The sequence below is a fragment of the Pecten maximus genome, chromosome 17 (assembly GCF_902652985.1).
Source record: "Pecten maximus chromosome 17, xPecMax1.1, whole genome shotgun sequence".
NCBI classification, from domain to species: Eukaryota; Metazoa; Mollusca; class Bivalvia; order Pectinida; family Pectinidae; genus Pecten; species Pecten maximus.
In genome coordinates, this window is record NC_047031.1 from 32,505,864 (window position 1) to 32,523,630 (window position 17,767).

Genomic DNA, 17,767 nt, shown 5'->3' on the forward strand with positions numbered 1-17,767 from the left:
AACAAGAATTTATATCCCGACATGGAAAGGGCAGCATTGTTACTTCTGACAGCTGTTCATAGACTCTGGTGATTGTTACTTCTGACAGCTGTTCATAGACTCCCTGGTGATTGTTACTTCTGACAGCTGTTCATAGACTCTGGTGATTGTTACTTCTGACAGCTGTTCATAGACTCTCTGGTGATTGTTACTACTGACAGCTGTTCATAGACTCTCTGGTGATTGTTACTACTGACAGCTGTTCATAGACTCCCTGGTGATTGTTACTTCTGACAGCTGTTCATAGACTCCCTGGTGATTGTTACTACTGACAGCTGTTCATAGACTCCCTGGTGATTGTTACTTCTGACAGCTGTTCATAGACTCCCTGGTGATTGTTACTTATGACAGCTGTTCATAGACTCTGGTGATTGTTACTTCTGACAGCTGTCCATAGACTCCCTGGTGATTGTTACTACTGACAGCTGTTCATAGACTTGCTGGTGATTGTTACTACTGACAGCTGTTCATAGACTCCCTGGTGACTGTTACTACTGACAGCTGTTCATAGACTCTGGTGATTGTTACTTCTGACAGCTGTCCATAGACTCCCTGGTGATTGTTACTTCTGACAGCTGTTCATAGACTCCCTGGTGATTGTTACTTCTGACAACTGTCCATAGACTCTGGTGATTGTTACGTCTGACAGCTGTCCATAGACTCTGGTGATTGTTACTAATGACAGCTGTTCATAGACTCCCTGGTGATTGTTACTTCTGACAGCTGTTCATAGACTCCCTGGTGATTGTTACTACTGACAGCTGTTCATAGACTCCCTGGTGATTGTTACTTCTGACAGCTGTTCATAGACTCCCTGGTGATTGTTACTACTGACAGCTGTTCATAGACTCTGGTGATTGTTACTTCTGACAGCTGTTCATAGACTCCCTGGTGATTGTTACTTATGACAGCTGTTCATAGACTCTGGTGATTGTTACTTCTGACAGCTGTCCATAGACTCCCTGGTGATTGTTACTACTGACAGCTGTTCATAGACTTGCTGGTGATTGTTACTACTGACAGCTGTTCATAGACTCCCTGGTGACTGTTACTACTGACAGCTGTTCATAGACTTGCTGGTGATTGTTACTACTGACAGCTGTCCATAGACTCCCTGGTGATTGTTACTACTGACAGCTGTTCATAGACTTGCTGGTGATTGTTACTACTGACAGCTGTTCATAGACTCCCTGGTGATTGTTACTTCTGACAACTGTCCATAGACTCTGGTGATTGTTACGTCTGACAGCTGTCCATAGACTCTGGTGATTGTTACTACTGACAGCTGTTCATAGACTCCCTGGTGATTGTTACTTCTGACAGCTGTTCATAGACTCCCTGGTGATTGTTACTACTGACAGCTGTTCATAGACTCCCTGGTGATTGTTACTTCTGACAGCTGTTCATAGACTCCCTGGTGATTGTTACTACTGACAGCTGTTCATAGACTCCCTGGTGATTGTTACTTCTGACAGCTGTTCATAGACTCTGGTGATTGTTACTTCTGACAGCTGTTCATAGACTCTCTGGTGATTGTTACTACTGACAGCTGTTCATAGACTCCCTGGTGATTGTTACTACTGACAGCTGTTCATAGACTCCCTGGTAATTGTTACTACTGACAGCTGTTCATAGACTCTGGTGATTGTTACATCTGACAGCTGTCCATAGACTCCCTGGTGATTGTTACTTCTGACAGCTGTTCATAGACTCTCTGGTGATTGTTACTTCTGACAGCTGTTCATAGACTCTGGTGATTGTTACTACTGACAGCTGTTCATAGACTCTGGTGATTGTTACTTCTGACAGCTGTTCATAGACTCCCTGGTGATTGTTACTTCTGACAGCTGTTCATAGACTCCCTGGTGATTGTTACTTCTGACAGCTGTTCATAGACTCTGGTGATTGTTACTTATGACAGCTGTTTATAGACTCTGGTGATTGTTACTTATGACAGCTGTTCATAGACTCTGGTGATTGTTACTTCTGACAGCTGTTCATAGACTCCCTGGTGATTGTTACTTCTGACAGCTGTTCATAGACTCCCTGGTGATTGTTACTACTGACAGCTGATCATCGACTCTTTGGTGATTGTTACTTCTGACAGCTGTTCATAGACTCTGGTGATTGTTACTACTGACAGCTGTTGATAGACTCCCTGGTGATTGTTACTACTGACAGCTGTTCATAGACTCTGGTGATTGTTACTACTGACAGCTGTTCATAGACTCCCTGGTGATTGTTACTTCTGACAGCTGTTCATAGACTCCCTGGTGATTGTTACTTCTGACAGCTGTTCATAGACTCCCTGGTGATTGTTACTTCTGACAACTGTTCATAGACTCCCTGGTGATTGTTACTATGACAGCTGTCCATAGACTCCCTGGTGATTGTTACTTCTGACAGCTGTTCATAGACTCCCTGGTGATTGTTACTACTGACAGCTGTTCATAGACTCCCTGGTGATTGTGTATACTGACAGCTGTTCATAGACTCTGGTGATTGTTTACTTCTGACAGCTGTTCATAGACTCCCTGGTGATTGTTAACTTCTCGCTGAGCACTGTTCATAGACTCCTGGTGATTGTTACTTCTGACAGCTGTTCATAGACTCCCTGGTGATTGTTACTTCTGACAGCTGTTCATAGACTCCCTGGTGATTGTTACTACGGACAGCTGTTCATAGACTCCCTGGTGATTGTTACTTCTGACAGCTGTTCATAGACTCCCTGGTGATTGTTACTTCTGACAGCTGTTCATAGACTCTGGTGATTGTTACTTCTGACAGCTGTTCATAGACTCCCTGGTGATTGTTACTACTGACAGCTGTTCATAGACTTGCTGGTGATTGTTACTACTGACAGCTGTTCATAGACTCCCTGGTGATTGTTACTACTGACAGCTGTTCATAGACTCTGGTGATTGTTACATTCTGACAGCTGTCCATAGACTCCCTGGTGATTGTTACTTCTGACAGCTGTTCATAGACTCCCTGGTGATTGTTACTTCTGACAACTGTCCATAGACTCTGGTGATTGTTACGTCTGACAGCTGTCCATAGACTCTGGTGATTGTTACTACTGACAGCTGTTCATAGACTCTGGTGATTGTTACTTCTGACAGCTGTTCATAGACTCCCTGGTGATTGTTACTACTGACAGCTGTTCATAGACTCCCTGGTGATTGTTACTTCTGACAGCTGTTCATAGACTCCCTGGTGATTGTTACTACTGACAGCTGTTCATAGACTCTGGTGATTGTTACTTCTGACAGCTGTTCATAGACTCCCTGGTGATTGTTACTTATGACAGCTGTTCATAGACTCTGGTGATTGTTACTTCTGACAGCTGTCCATAGACTCCCTGGTGATTGTTACTACTGACAGCTGTTCATAGACTTGCTGGTGATTGTTACTACTGACAGCTGTTCATAGACTCCCTGGTGACTGTTACTACTGACAGCTGTTCATAGACTTGCTGTGATTGTTACTACTGACAGCTGTCCATAGACTCCCTGGTGATTGTTACTACTGACAGCTGTTCATAGACTTGCTGGTGATTGTTACTACTGACAGCTGTTCATAGACTCCCTGGTGATTGTTACTTCTGACAACTGTCCATAGACTCTGGTGATTGTTACGTCTGACAGCTGCCCATAGACTCTGGTGATTGTTACTACTGACAGCTGTTCATAGACTCCCTGGTGATTGTTACTTCTGACAGCTGTTCATAGACTCCCTGGTGATTGTTACTACTGACAGCTGTTCATAGACTCCCTGGTGATTGTTACTTCTGACAGCTGTTCATAGACTCCCTGGTGATTGTTACTACTGACAGCTGTTCATAGACTCCCTGGTGATTGTTACTTCTGACAGCTGTTCATAGACTCTGGTGATTGTTACTTCTGACAGCTGTTCATAGACTCTCTGGTGATTGTTACTACTGACAGCTGTTCATAGACTCCCTGGTGATTGTTACTACTGACAGCTGTTCATAGACTCCCTGGTAATTGTTACTACTGACAGCTGTTCATAGACTCTGGTGATTGTTACATCTGACAGCTGTCCATAGACTCCCTGGTGATTGTTACTTCTGACAGCTGTTCATAGACTCTCTGGTGATTGTTACTTCTGACAGCTGTTCATAGACTCTGGTGATTGTTACTACTGACAGCTATTCATAGACTCTGGTGATTGTTACTTCTGACAGCTGTTCATAGACTCCCTGGTGATTGTTACTTCTGACAGCTGTTCATAGACTCCCTGGTGATTGTTACTTCTGACAGCTGTTCATAGACTCTGGTGATTGTTACTTATGACTGCTGTTTATAGACTCTGGTGATTGTTACTTATGACAGCTGTTCATAGACTCTGGTGATTGTTACTTCTGACAGCTGTTCATAGACTCCCTGGTGATTGTTACTTCTGACAGCTGTTCATAGACTCCCTGGTGATTGTTACTACTGACAGCTGATCATCGACTCTTTGGTGATTGTTACTTCTGATAGCTGTTCATAGACTCTGGTGATTGTTACTACTGACAGCTGTTGATAGACTCCCTGGTGATTGTTACTACTGACAGCTGTTCATAGACTCTGGTGATTGTTACTACTGACAGCTGTTCATAGACTCCCTGGTGATTGTTACTTCTGACAGCTGTTCATAGACTCCCTGGTGATTGTTACTTCTGACAGCTGTTCATAGACTCCCTGGTGATTGTTACTTCTGACAACTGTTCATAGACTCCCTGGTGATTGTTACTTATGACAGCTGTCCATAGACTCCCTGGTGATTGTTACTTCTGACAGCTGTTCATAGACTCCCTGGTGATTGTTACTACTGACAGCTGTTCATAGACTCCCTGGTGATTGTTACTACTGACAGCTGTTCATAGACTCCCTGGTGATTGTTACTTCTGACAGCTGTTCATAGACTCCCTGGTGATTGTTACTTCTGACAGCTGTCCATAGACTCTGGTGATTGTTACTTCTGACAGCTGTCCATAGACTCCCTGGTGATTGTTACTTCTGACAGCTGTTCATAGACTCCCTGGTGATTGTTACTTCTGACAGCTGTTCATAGACTCCCTGGTGATTGTTACTTCTGACAGCTGTTCATAGACTCTGGTGATTGTTACTACTGACAGCTGTTCATAGACTCCCTGGTGATTGTTACTCCTGACAGCTGTTCATAGACTCTGGTGATTGTTACTTCTGACAGCTGTTCATAGACTCTGGTGATTGTTACTTATGACAGCTGTTCATAGACTCTGGTGATTGTTACTACTGACAGCTGTTCATAGACTCTGGTGATTGTTACTACTGACAGCTGTTCATAGACTCCCTGGTGATTGTTACTACTGACAGCTGTTCATAGACTCCCTGGTGATTGTTACTTCTGACAGCTGTTCATAGACTCCCTGGTGATTGTTACTTCTGACAACTGTCCATAGACTCTGGTGATTGTTACGTCTGACAGCTGTCCATAGACTCTGGTGATTGTTACTTCTGACAGCTGTCCATAGACTCCCTGGTGATTGTTACTTCTGACAGCTGTTCATAGACTCCCTGGTGATTGTTACTACTGACAGCTGTTCATAGACTCCCTGGTGATTGTTACTACTGACAGCTGTTCATAGACTCCCTGGTGATTGTTACTTCTGACAGCTGTTCATAGACTCTGGTGATTGTTACTACTGACAGCTGTCCATAGACTCCCTGGTGATTGTTACTACTGACAGCTGTTCATAGACTCTGGTGATTGTTACTTCTGACAGCTGTTCATAGACTCCCTGGTGATTGTTACTTCTGACAGCTGTTCATAGACTCCCTGGTGATTGTTACTACTGACAGCTGTTCATAGACTCTGGTGATTGTTACTTATGACAGCTGTTCATAGACTCTGGTGATTGTTACTACTGACAGCTGTTCATAGACTCCCTGGTGATTGTTACTACTGACAGCTGTTCATAGACTCCCTGGTGATTGTTACTTCTGACAGCTGTCCATAGACTCTCTCGTGGTACTGAGGACTGCGTTTTTTTCATCAATAAACAAAATTTTAAACTTGACGTAATAATGATTTTGTTGGTCTATATTATGATTTTCGCCCAATTAGTGTATATTAATATTTCAAATTGTTTACAGATCTTTAATTAAAAAATTTCCGTAGAATTGTGTGACAGGTAATGAGCTGGCACATTACAAAATTTTAAACTTGACAAAACTATGTTTGTGTTGGTCTATAATATGATTTCCAAAAAATTAGTATATATTTCATTCAAAGATTTCCGTGGACTTGTGATAGGTAATTAACCTTAACACATACATGTATATACCGTATCAACCATCCGAAAGCTAAGAACAAATTCCTGTCAGTTCTAGGGATATCTTAATAATTGGGCATATGTCCATTAACTTCTGTCATCTTTACCTACCCCTACGTCAATAGTAGGTACACTAAAAGTTAATCCCCCTAAAGCCAAAAATAACAAGAAAGTCAGAAGTAGTCATATCCGTCATTTTCCACCATCTTTTCCTAATCCCTTACCCTACGATAAAGGTAGGTACCCTGACGTTAATCCTCTTACCAACAACACTGAGGAAGTAGGACCAACAGTTTGTATGGTACATACTACTAATCTCTTTATTACATTATACCAGTGACATATCGAACATTATACTTCTAGATAAGTGGTAATTTTCATTATTGAAAAATATCACCTTTTCTGATATTTCTCACTTGTAAAAATCTCTTTTTTTCTTATTCATCAATCAGAACACTGCCTAGAAACGACAATGAGAAAAATTAAGATTTAAGGTCGCCGTTATGTTATTTGACGTCATAATGCAAGATAGAATTCATGACGTCACGATTTGGGCTACATTTGTGAGCCGTTTACAGGGGACTGCAATGACTTCTGGGAGAGATTGAGCTGCCTCGGTATGTTTTGCTATAAAATGTAATAAACAGAACATCAAGCATTATCTTCAGTTATACCAAAATGAATTTCACTCGTGTGGCTAATATTTTGATATTTATTTATATATCAAAATATTAGTCACACACATCAGTAAAATACATCTGGTACACTGTTAGATATCCTGTATATATTTCACTGGTAAAAATGCAATAAATGTATATATAATTAAAGGTGAATAGTTTCCTTGTGGTGGATATGTACATAACAATAATAATAATAAAATCACAGAAATACAAAATTGATGACGTCATTATAAAGAAGATACACACTTATCAATGGTGTAAGGAAAGTAACTGATTTTACAGTAATATTTATTTGAAATTACGGAGAACTACATGAATTAAGACTTGGTTTCAATAGATAAATAAACATATTTTCTTTTGATTCCCTTTCTAGAGCATCTAAGCTAGATATTAGGTAAATAGGTTTCTACCACAATACCCTGTGTAATTCAACTCTCAGACCATCAGTTAATTATTACAGCTGTTGATTAACAATCTGTTATACCACACGTGGTATAAACTCTGTACGCATTTTGATTGGCTGACACGGTGAACTTTGACCCAAGCTGCCATTGTTATTGACGTCATCAATAATCTAATGACGTCACATCACCGGGTCCCGGACGTCACCGGTACACTTTATTTGCGAAATTATACTTGACCACGTTTCCCTTTGATTCAAGCCGATATTATTGTGGTAGAAACAGGTCACACGACTCGGAATTGTTGGATATGGAATTTATTTTTTAAAAGTTGCAAAAAACACTCGCTAAAGCTCGTGTCTTTTGTAACTTTAAAAAAATAACTTACGAGTGTGAAATAAATTCCATATCCAACAACCACTCGTTGTGTAACCTCTATGTAATATAAAAATCACTTTTAGAACATTGGTACATATGTTTGCTGACTGGTAAGAATCTTAGACGGTCTGTTCTAAGTTGCTGTCTATGTACTGCCATACGCTTGCTAAGCTCGTTGCTAGTCTATCCAATGTAAAATGTTTAGAACATTGATACATATTTTCGCTGACTAGTAAATATCGTAGATTATATATAGTTGACACAAAATCTGGTCTGATTACCTGGCAACAATCTGTATCAATATAATAAAAATGGGAGACATTAGCCATCGATTGAAGTATATATTCATTTATTTCGTGATTAAATACAGCAAAGTCCATTGTCATATCATCATGTACCCTTCTCCCTCTAACATCTCATTGTCCGTGCTGATTTCATTCTATTTCTCCAGAAAATCAGTGCATATAACAATATACACTATATATCATTAATATAATGATATCTGTAATATAGCAATGAATTTTAGCTAATGATACGGCATAGAATGATTGTGTATGCATATAAAATACATTGTAAAATGTTTTATATAATATTAAAAGCAAGGACTGTTAGTAATATTACAAATTGAAATTGTTGGAATCCGGAAAAAAATCATTATATAAACAATGGCCCTATTAAATGTATATACAAAATTATTTTTGTTTTCTGTTTTTTTTTTGTTTTTGTTTTTTTAATTATTTGTTTTTGTTAGCTTGTATTTTTCTATTTTATTGTCTTCCTTAGTGTTTTTCCCTCAATCCAGAGTTTATTCCGTTGGTCAATCAATAGTTATCACGTGATGTGTGGTTTGGTCGGTGATCATGTCATAGAGTAATGGCTGGTTAGATTGATCACGTGATAGAGTTATGGTTGGTTAGATTGATCACTTGATAGAGTCTTTGGCTGGTTAGATTGATCACGTGATAGAGTTATGGCTGGTTAGATTGATCACGTGATAGAGTTATGTCTGGCTAGATTGATCACGTGATAGAGTTATGGCTGGTTAGATTGAACACGTGATAGAGTTATGTCTGGCTAGATTGATCACGTGATAGAGTTATGGCTGGTTAGATTGATCACGTGATAGAGGTATGGCTGGTTAGATTGATCACGTGATAGAGTTATGGCTGGCTAGATTGATCAGTTGTAGAGTTTTTGACTGGTGAGCTTCATCACTTGATAGAGTCTTTGACTGGTTTGGTCGGTGGTATCCATCATCTTCATGAAGTGATGATACTGAAAATAAATAAATCTTATTAGAAATAAACGATAATGTTACATTCGTCAAATATTTTATCGAAGTTTGATATCACAATTCAAAACTTCTCGCTGAATTGTAAGGATTTCATATTGTTAACTTTGTTCCTTTGACAGAACCAAGCCAAACAGAATATTTTGTTTTTGTGACCCATGACCCTATAATGTATACACTTCACATATGACAATTTGACCACCTTTTGCACACCTGGCCCAATGTGCACATGCAGAGCTGGGACAGAACTGGACAGAACTGGTCAGACCTCGGGGGAAGATGTAGGTATACATGAAGAAGACTCATGATAAGGTATTTCCAATTATAAAGTTCTTTAATTTAGTTTTAAGTATTTCATTCAATTAGGAATTGCATTTGTACATACAATTGTATTAAATTACATATTACCTTGTAATTAAATATCAATAGGTTCAATATTAACTTTATCTGCAAAATTTCAAAAATATGTAGGTGTTCAGCTGACGGCCATATTGGAAAAACATATCCATTGATGGTGTAATTGTATTATTAGTATGGTAACTATGTGGTCACCTGTACAAATCAAAAAAATATAAATATAAGTTTTAAATTATTTATTGTATTGTTAAATCTACCTGTTTCTACTGTTATAGGGTGTCTTGTTGAGGCTACGGAATAAATGTGATCACTAAGAACTCTGCATCACTATTCATTCCGCCTTTGCCCAAAGTCCCCTCCCCGTTTCACATACATTAGTCTTAAATTCATGTTACGCTGGCTGAGATAGCATAGCTCTGGATGACGGAGAGGCGCTTACAAATTGTCGTCGTCAGGGCTACTATTCCCTCCCTATGGTGGTAGTGTTGACACCCCGAAAGTGATACAAATTGTCGTCGTCAGGGCTACCATTCCCTCCCTATGGTGGTAGTGTTGACACCCCGAAAGTGATACAAATTGTCGTCGTCAGAGCTACTATTCCCTCCCTATGGTGGTAGAGTTGACACCCCGAAAGTGATACAAATTGTCGTCGTCAGGGCTACTATTCCCTCCCTATGGTGGTAGTGTTGACACCCCGAAAGTGATACAAATTGTCGTCGTCAGAGCTACTATTCCCTCCCTATGGTGGTAGAGTTGACACCCCGAAAGTGATACAAATTGTCGTCGTCAGGGCTACTATTCCCTCCCTATGGTGGTAGTGTTGACACCCCGAAAGTGATACAAATTGTCGTCGTCAGGGCTACTATTCCCTCCCTATGGTGGTAGTGTTGACACCCCGAAAGTGATACAAATTGTCGTCGTCAGGGCTACTATTCCCTCCCTATGGTGGTAGAGTTAACACCCCGAAAGTGATACAAATTGTCGTCGTCAGAGCTACTATTCCCTCCCTATGGTGGTAGAGTTAACACCCCGAAAGTGATACAAATTGTCGTCGTCAGGGCTACTATTCCCTCCCTATGGTGGTAGAGTTAACACCCCGAAAGTGATACAAATTGTCGTCGTCAGAGCTACTATTCCCTCCCTATGGTGGTAGTGTTGACACCCCGAAAGTGATACAAATTGTCGTCGTCAGGGCTACTATTCCCTCCCTATGGTGGTAGTGTTGACACCCCGAAAGTGATACAAATTGTCGTCGTCAGAGCTACTATTCCCTCCCTATGGTGGTAGTGTTAACACCCCGAAAGTGATACAAATTGTCGTCGTCAGGGCTACTATTCCCTCCCTATGGTGGTAGAGTTAACACCCCGAAAGTGATACAATTGTCGTCCGTCAAGAGCTACTATTCCCTCCCTATGGTGGTAGTGTTGACACCCCGAAAGTGATACAAATTGTCGTCGTCAGGGCTACTATTCCCTCCCTATGGTGGTAGTGTTGACACCCCGAAAGTGATACAATTGTCGTCGTCAGGGCTACTATTCCCTCCCTATGGTGGTAGAGTTAACACCCCGAAAGTGATACAAATTGTCGTCGTCAGAGCTACTATTCCTCCCTATGGTGGTAGTGTTGACACCCCGAAAGTGATACAAATTGTCGTCCGTCAGGGCTACTATCCCTCCCTATAGTGGTAGTGTTGACAACCCCGAAAGTGATACAAATTGTCGTCGTCAGGGCTACTATTCCCTCCCTATGGTGGTAGAGTTGACACCCGAAAGTGATACAAATTGTCGTCGTCAGGGCTACTATTCCCTCCCTATGGTGGTAGTGTTGACACCCCGAAAGTGATACAATTGTCGTCGTCAGGGCTACTATTCCCTCCCCTATGGTCTTTTTTTTCCTTCTGGTAGTGTTGACACCCCGAAAGTGATACAAATTGTCGTCGTCAGAGCTACTATTCCCTCCCTATGGTGGTAGTGTTGACACCCCGAAAGTGATACAAATTGTCGTCGTCAGAGGCTACTATTCCCTCCCTATGGTGGTAGTGTTGACACCCCCGAAAGTGATACAAATTGTCGTCGTCAGGGCTACTATTCCCTCCCTATGGTGGTAGTGTTGACACCCCGAAAGTGATACAAATTGTCGTCGTCAGGGCTACTATTCCCTCCCTATGGTGGTAGTGTTGACACCCCGAAAGTGATACAAATTGTCGTCGTCAGGGCTACTATTCCCTCCCTATGGTGGTAGTGTTGACACCCCGAAAGTGATACAAATTGTCGTCGTCAGGGCTACTATTCCCTCCCTATGGTGGTAGTGTTGACACCCCGAAAGTGATACAAATTGTCGTCGTCAGGGCTACTATTCCCTCCCTATGGTGGTAGTGTTGACACCCCGAAAGTGATACAAATTGTCGTCGTCAGGGCTACTATTCCCTCCCTATGGTGGTAGTGTTGACACCCCGAAAGTGATACAAATTGTCGTCGTCAGGGCTACTATTCCCTCCCTATGGTGGTAGTGTTGACACCCCGAAAGTGATACAAATTGTCGTCGTCAGAGCTACTATTCCCTCCCTATGGTGGTAGTGTTGACACCCCGAAAGTGATACAAATTGTCGTCGTCAGGGCTACTATTCCCTCCCTATGGTGGTAGTGTTGACACCCCGAAAGTGATACAAATTGTCGTCGTCAGGGCTACTATTCCCTCCCTATGGTGGTAGTGTTGACACCCCGAAAGTGATACAAATTGTCGTCGTCAGAGCTACTATTCCCTCCCTATGGTGGTAGTGTTGACACCCCGAAAGTGATACAAATTGTCGTCGTCAGGGCTACTATTCCCTCCCTATGGTGGTAGTGTTGACACCCCGAAAGTGATACAAATTGTCGTCGTCAGGGCTACTATTCCCTCCCTATGGTGGTAGTGTTGACACCCCGAAAGTGATACAAATTGTCGTCGTCAGGGCTACTATTCCCTCCCTATGGTGGTAGTGTTGACACCCCGAAAGTGATACAAATTGTCGTCGTCAGGGCTACTATTCCCTCCCTATGGTGGTAGTGTTGACACCCCGAAAGTGATACAAATAGCAGATGTTGTGTAATTTTGTAATATGATTTAACATGTACGTGTATAATGCAATTTTGCAATTTATAAGCCTAACGTCACGTCCGGAAACATATTATTAGCATATTCCTTTATCATATATCCCGGATTAGCCTCAGTCATCCGCCATGATACTTTTCGGAGAGCTATCGCGAGGATGCGAGAATTCAAGGATGCTGATTGTTTGTTTTTGTTTAACGTCCTATTAGCAGCCAGGGTCATTTAAGGACGTGCCAGGTTTTGGAGGTGGTGGAGCCGGAGAAAAACCACCGGCCTACGGTCAGTACCTGGCAACTGTCCAACGTAGGTTTCGAACTCGCAACCAAGAGGTGGAAGGCTACCGTTAAAGTGTCGGACACCTTACGGTTACCGCGGCCAGCGAGGATGCTGATGATTTAGGTCAGTAAAGTAAGGATTCTGAAAAAATCATCCTACTGAAGACTTAAACTTTGTAAGTCTTGTTTGTTTTTGTGGATTTTATAATTTATTGTAATTTATTTCAATTCCGAAAGCTTTCTCATTTCAAGATCCTCCTTCAGAATGTAATGTACTCTTTCCTGTGAAATGCCAACTCTACTGGTTATATATCTGTCTGTGAATCGTCTGTCAATCATAAAAATATCATGAACTTTATTGACCATTTCTGGGGTTGCAACATTGACAGGACTTCAAGAACGGGGGTCATCCTCAGGGCTCTGTCGGCCGCACTTAAATTCCACCACCTACATTTTCACTGTAGCATATGAAGGGCTTATCTTTTCCTTGTGCTGCTTCCATATCATTATGCATACCATCAGTGTTAAACCGCTCTTTTGCAAATAATTGAACACTGCTCTTTCACCGATTTTGCAAAAGCCACTTGTTATGTTTACTTAAGATTGCTACCTCGTCGAAATAAAGTAACCAAATTAGACAAGTCCTTTGGTACACAGCCTATATAGTCAGAGAACAGTAGGACTTAAAAAGAGCCTCCTTTACTACGAGGCTCACAACTTATCAATAATCCCTCGTAAGAAGCCCAACATGTCTGATTCGTTAACTCGGTAATGTATGTAGACTCGCGAAACGCCACGTGACACTCCGCAAGATCTAACAAAGAATGTCACGATGTGTGTACACAATGTGTGTATGTTATCGGATGAAAGTACAGCGCCATAAATCGGGGTGACTGCAGGAAGATTGGTTGTTAGGTATAAGTAGCCTTCGTCGGGATTGTATAAGCATGAAAATGTATACCGAGCGAAGAATGAGATTTCACTACAGTAAGTTATGTTTGTGTAAATTCATTATCAGTCCGATAACTAGTTCGAAATATTAGCATCGTGAAATTCAACATCCATACATTATGGAGCTTTATTGCTGATAACCAATAAACAGCTTCATTTAAACTTTCCAATTTATTTATGCGGAAATGTGCCTTTATAGATTTATTTAATATAAAATAAGATTGTTTAGGCGTTGAGGTGATACGGGGAAATAAAAACACAAACAGTAATAATACCCTGAGAAGCTGTAGACAGACCATATTCTGAATTAAAATTACCTTTTCTGACATATCACGCTACTTTTTATATTACATGTAGCATCATTCCATAGACGACGGTTGTCAATATTCCACACAAGGACACAATCCTCTTTCCTGCCCGAGTCGTTAGGTTCTCCGGGCTTCCATCTTGTGTATAACATCCTCGCTCCTGTCCTTTCCAATACCCATTGATTTTCTCCACGGTTATAATGTCCTCCAAGGTAATAATTACGCCTGTTTCCTATAAATGATTGGAAATAGTTTAAATGAACGTGTGACTTCTGCCAAAGAATATATATATTATAGAAGAAAAAAATACCATCCTGAAGGTAAAATCAAAAAGGTACATAATATTTGTAAAAGGAAAATTAAATTCTTCTGCAGACTTAAACTCATTTTTATTTCAAACTTCAAAATTTATATATATATTTGAGAAGCTGTAAATGAACTAGCATTATTATGAATAACTAGAAACATGTTGATAACCATTATTTTTATTTACTATATTTATGTATTTATTCGTTCCGATTCGTTGTTGAAGAACAGGATGATTATTATTACAGTGGTGTCATATCGCATTTTGGTTGTTGTCGAGTTGCTGTACCATTGAACCACATCTAGAAACAGCAGAAATGCAATATTATCCATTGGAAAGGAGTTATCACTCATCAGTTCATAAAACTTTTCCCACACCTCTGTTAATCCATGTTCGCGCAATGTTTCAATGACCATTGGAGTACGACTAATCATCCACTCCAAGTCTTCATCATGTGGTGTGTGCGTCCTACCATCATGTGGTGTGTGCGTCCTACCATCATGTTGTGTGTGCGTCCTACCATCATGTTGTGTCTGCGTCCTACCATCATGTTGTGTGTGCGTCCTACCATCATGTGGTGTGTGCGTCCTACCATCATGTGGTGTGTGCGTCCTACCATCATGTTGTTGCGGTGGTGGAAGAACAGGATGGTTATCTTTTCGGAAAGTCACTACTTTTTCTCCGTGAAAAGTTGATCTATTCAGTTTTCTTTATGGATTTACCTTTTTTCGTTAGAAAAACCGTTAGATCTGGGTAGTTTAACTCTTTTAAAAGTCCAACTTAATTAACTTTCTATTGGGTGTGATAGTAAATAATAATAATAAGCAAACAAACAAGCATTAAAAATGGATTTGCCTAACATTAATTCATACCATCACAAGGAAAATGTAAACGAGGAGATCACTCATTCACGATGTGGGAACAGAAAACATCAGAACAATACTAGTAGATAGTCGACCATTAGTCCTGTTTCGATCACGTGACCTGTTTAGATCACGTGTGACCTGTTTCGACCACGTGACCTGTTTCGATCACGATTGTAACCCTGCATATTTAATGAATATCACCGGATATCGCTATTTGTCAGATTTCGTGGGAAATAACGATACATTCTGTCGTATGAGAGAAATATTTTGAAATAAAACGGTATAACATTTAAAAAACAAACAAACATACCATCACCTGAGATGGTGACAACAGAGCAGTGATTAATTGCGATTTTATCAAAACGATAATTTCTGATATTTCATTGGTAAAACTGTAATTCCAATGTAGTCAATACCATACCTATTTTAAAAGTTTATGTTTATACTAGAGAGTTAATAGAAGATCTCTCGCTTCCATGTGATGTATGTTGGAATAATACAATCTTCCCTACACCAGGGTGTAACAAGGAAATTTCAAACCCCAAAACGGATACAATCAACACGTGTTTAAATAATTTGCTGTTGAAATGTTCGCGTTGAGAAAACAAGATAGAATGTACGTACGTCTGTCGATTTTATTCAATTCCGTCTTGATGAATCGATACTCCATTTCACTTCTGATATCCGCAACATAGGCGTTGTCTCGTTCACATCGAGCCTACATACATAATATACACGTCAATGATACATTTAATACACAGTGAAGGTCAATAGGTCACAGAGTTAAAATAGGACGAACTCATTGAGACCGAATACAAGACACAACAGTTCATGTATTTTGCTTGGCTATCTTTATATTTAATCGATGTTTTTTTTTTTATTTCACCAAGACATACTTACTTTGGCGCCTTCATAGTTTACGTTTGTCTGTACAAATAGGTAACAATATATATCATGGCGTACCCAGTTGTCCTCACATTCCCGTATGAGTAAACCTACAAAAATATATACCAAGATATAATCGTCTCTATCAATTAAAGCAACACATATATCATAAAAGCGAAATGTAATTCCACATCATGTAATCATAAACACTGTATATAAATCTTAATATATGTTTTCCTTAATGCGAATTTGAAACTGTAAATGGAAACTGAGTTCGGGTTTCAGGAAAAGGCAATTAAAAACGACGGAAAATGTATACCGAGGTCTGGTGTCCAGGAAGTGAAAACTGAGGTCTGGTGTCCAGGAAGTGAAAACTGAGGTCTGGTGTCCAGGAAGTGGAAACTGAGGTCTGGTGTCCAGGAAGTGGAAACTGAGGTCTGGTGTCCAGGAAGTGAAAACTGAGGTCTGGTGTCCAGGAAGTGAAAACTGAGGTCTGGTGTCCAGGAAGTGAAAACTGAGGTCTGGTGTCCAGGAAGTGAAAACTGAGGTCTGGTGTCCAGGAAGTGAAAACTGAGGTCTGGTGTCCAGGAGGTGAAAACTGAGGTCTGGTGTCCAGGAAGTGAAAACTGAGGTCTGGTGTCCAGGAAGTGAAAACTGAGGTCTGGTGTCCAGGAAGTGAAAACTGAGGTCTGGTGTCCAGGAAGTGTAGAATGAGGACTGGTGTCCGGGAAGTGAAAACAGGTCTGGTGTCCGGGAAGTGTAGAATGAGGACTGGTGTCCAGGAAGTGAAAACTGAGGTCTGGTGTCCGAGAAGTGTAGAATGAGGACTGGTGCCGGGAAGTGTAGAATGAGGACTGGTGTCCAGGAGGTGAAAACTGAGGTCTGGTGTTCAGGAAGTGAAAACTGAGGTCTGGTGTTCAGGAAGTGAAAACTGAGGTCTGGTGTCCAGGAAGTGAAAACTGAGGTCTGGTGTCCGAGAAGTGTAGAATGAGGACTGGTGCCGGGAAGTGTAGAATGAGGACTGGTGCCGGGAAGTGTAGAATGAGGACTGGTGCCGGGAAGTGTAGAATGAGGACTGGTGTCCAGGAGGTGAAAACTGAGGACTGGTGCCGGGAAGTGTAGAATGAGGACTGGTGCCGGGAAGTGTAGAATGAGGACTGGTGTCCAGGAAGGGAAAACTGAGGACTGGTGCCGGGAAGTGTAGAATGAGGACTGGTGCCGGGAAGTGTAGAATGAGGACTGGTGTCTAGGAAGTGAAAACTGAGGACTGGTGCCGGGAAGTGTAGAATGAGGACTGGTGCCGGGAAGTGTAGAATGAGGACTGGTGTCCAGGAGGTGAAAACTGAGGACTGGTGCCGGGAAGTGTAGAATGAGGACTGGTGTCCGGGAGGTGAAAACTGAGGACTGGTGCCGGGAAGTGTAGAATGAGGACTGGTGTCCGGGAATGTAAACTGAGGACTGGTGCCGGGAAGTGTAGAATGAGGACTGGTGTCAAGGAGGTGAAAACTGAGGACTGGTGCCGGGAAGTGTAGAATGAGGACTGGTGTCCAGGAGGTGAAAACTGAGGACTGGTGCCGGGAAGTGTAGAATGAGGACTGGTGTCCAGGAGGTGAAAAC

The 17,767-nt window shown here is 41.2% G+C and overlaps 1 long non-coding RNA gene across 1 annotated transcript; it reads right to left on the bottom strand.

The window, feature by feature from the left end:
* Positions 1-8,148: 8,148 nt before the first annotated feature.
* On the bottom strand, positions 8,149-14,303 carry LOC117315807. The gene is made up of 2 exons (XR_004529776.1): positions 14,102-14,303; positions 8,149-9,095 (listed from the first exon to the last, which is right to left on the bottom strand). It is a non-coding gene; the product is annotated as an uncharacterized LOC117315807 (long non-coding RNA).
* Between the last annotated feature and the right edge of the window lie 3,464 nt (positions 14,304-17,767).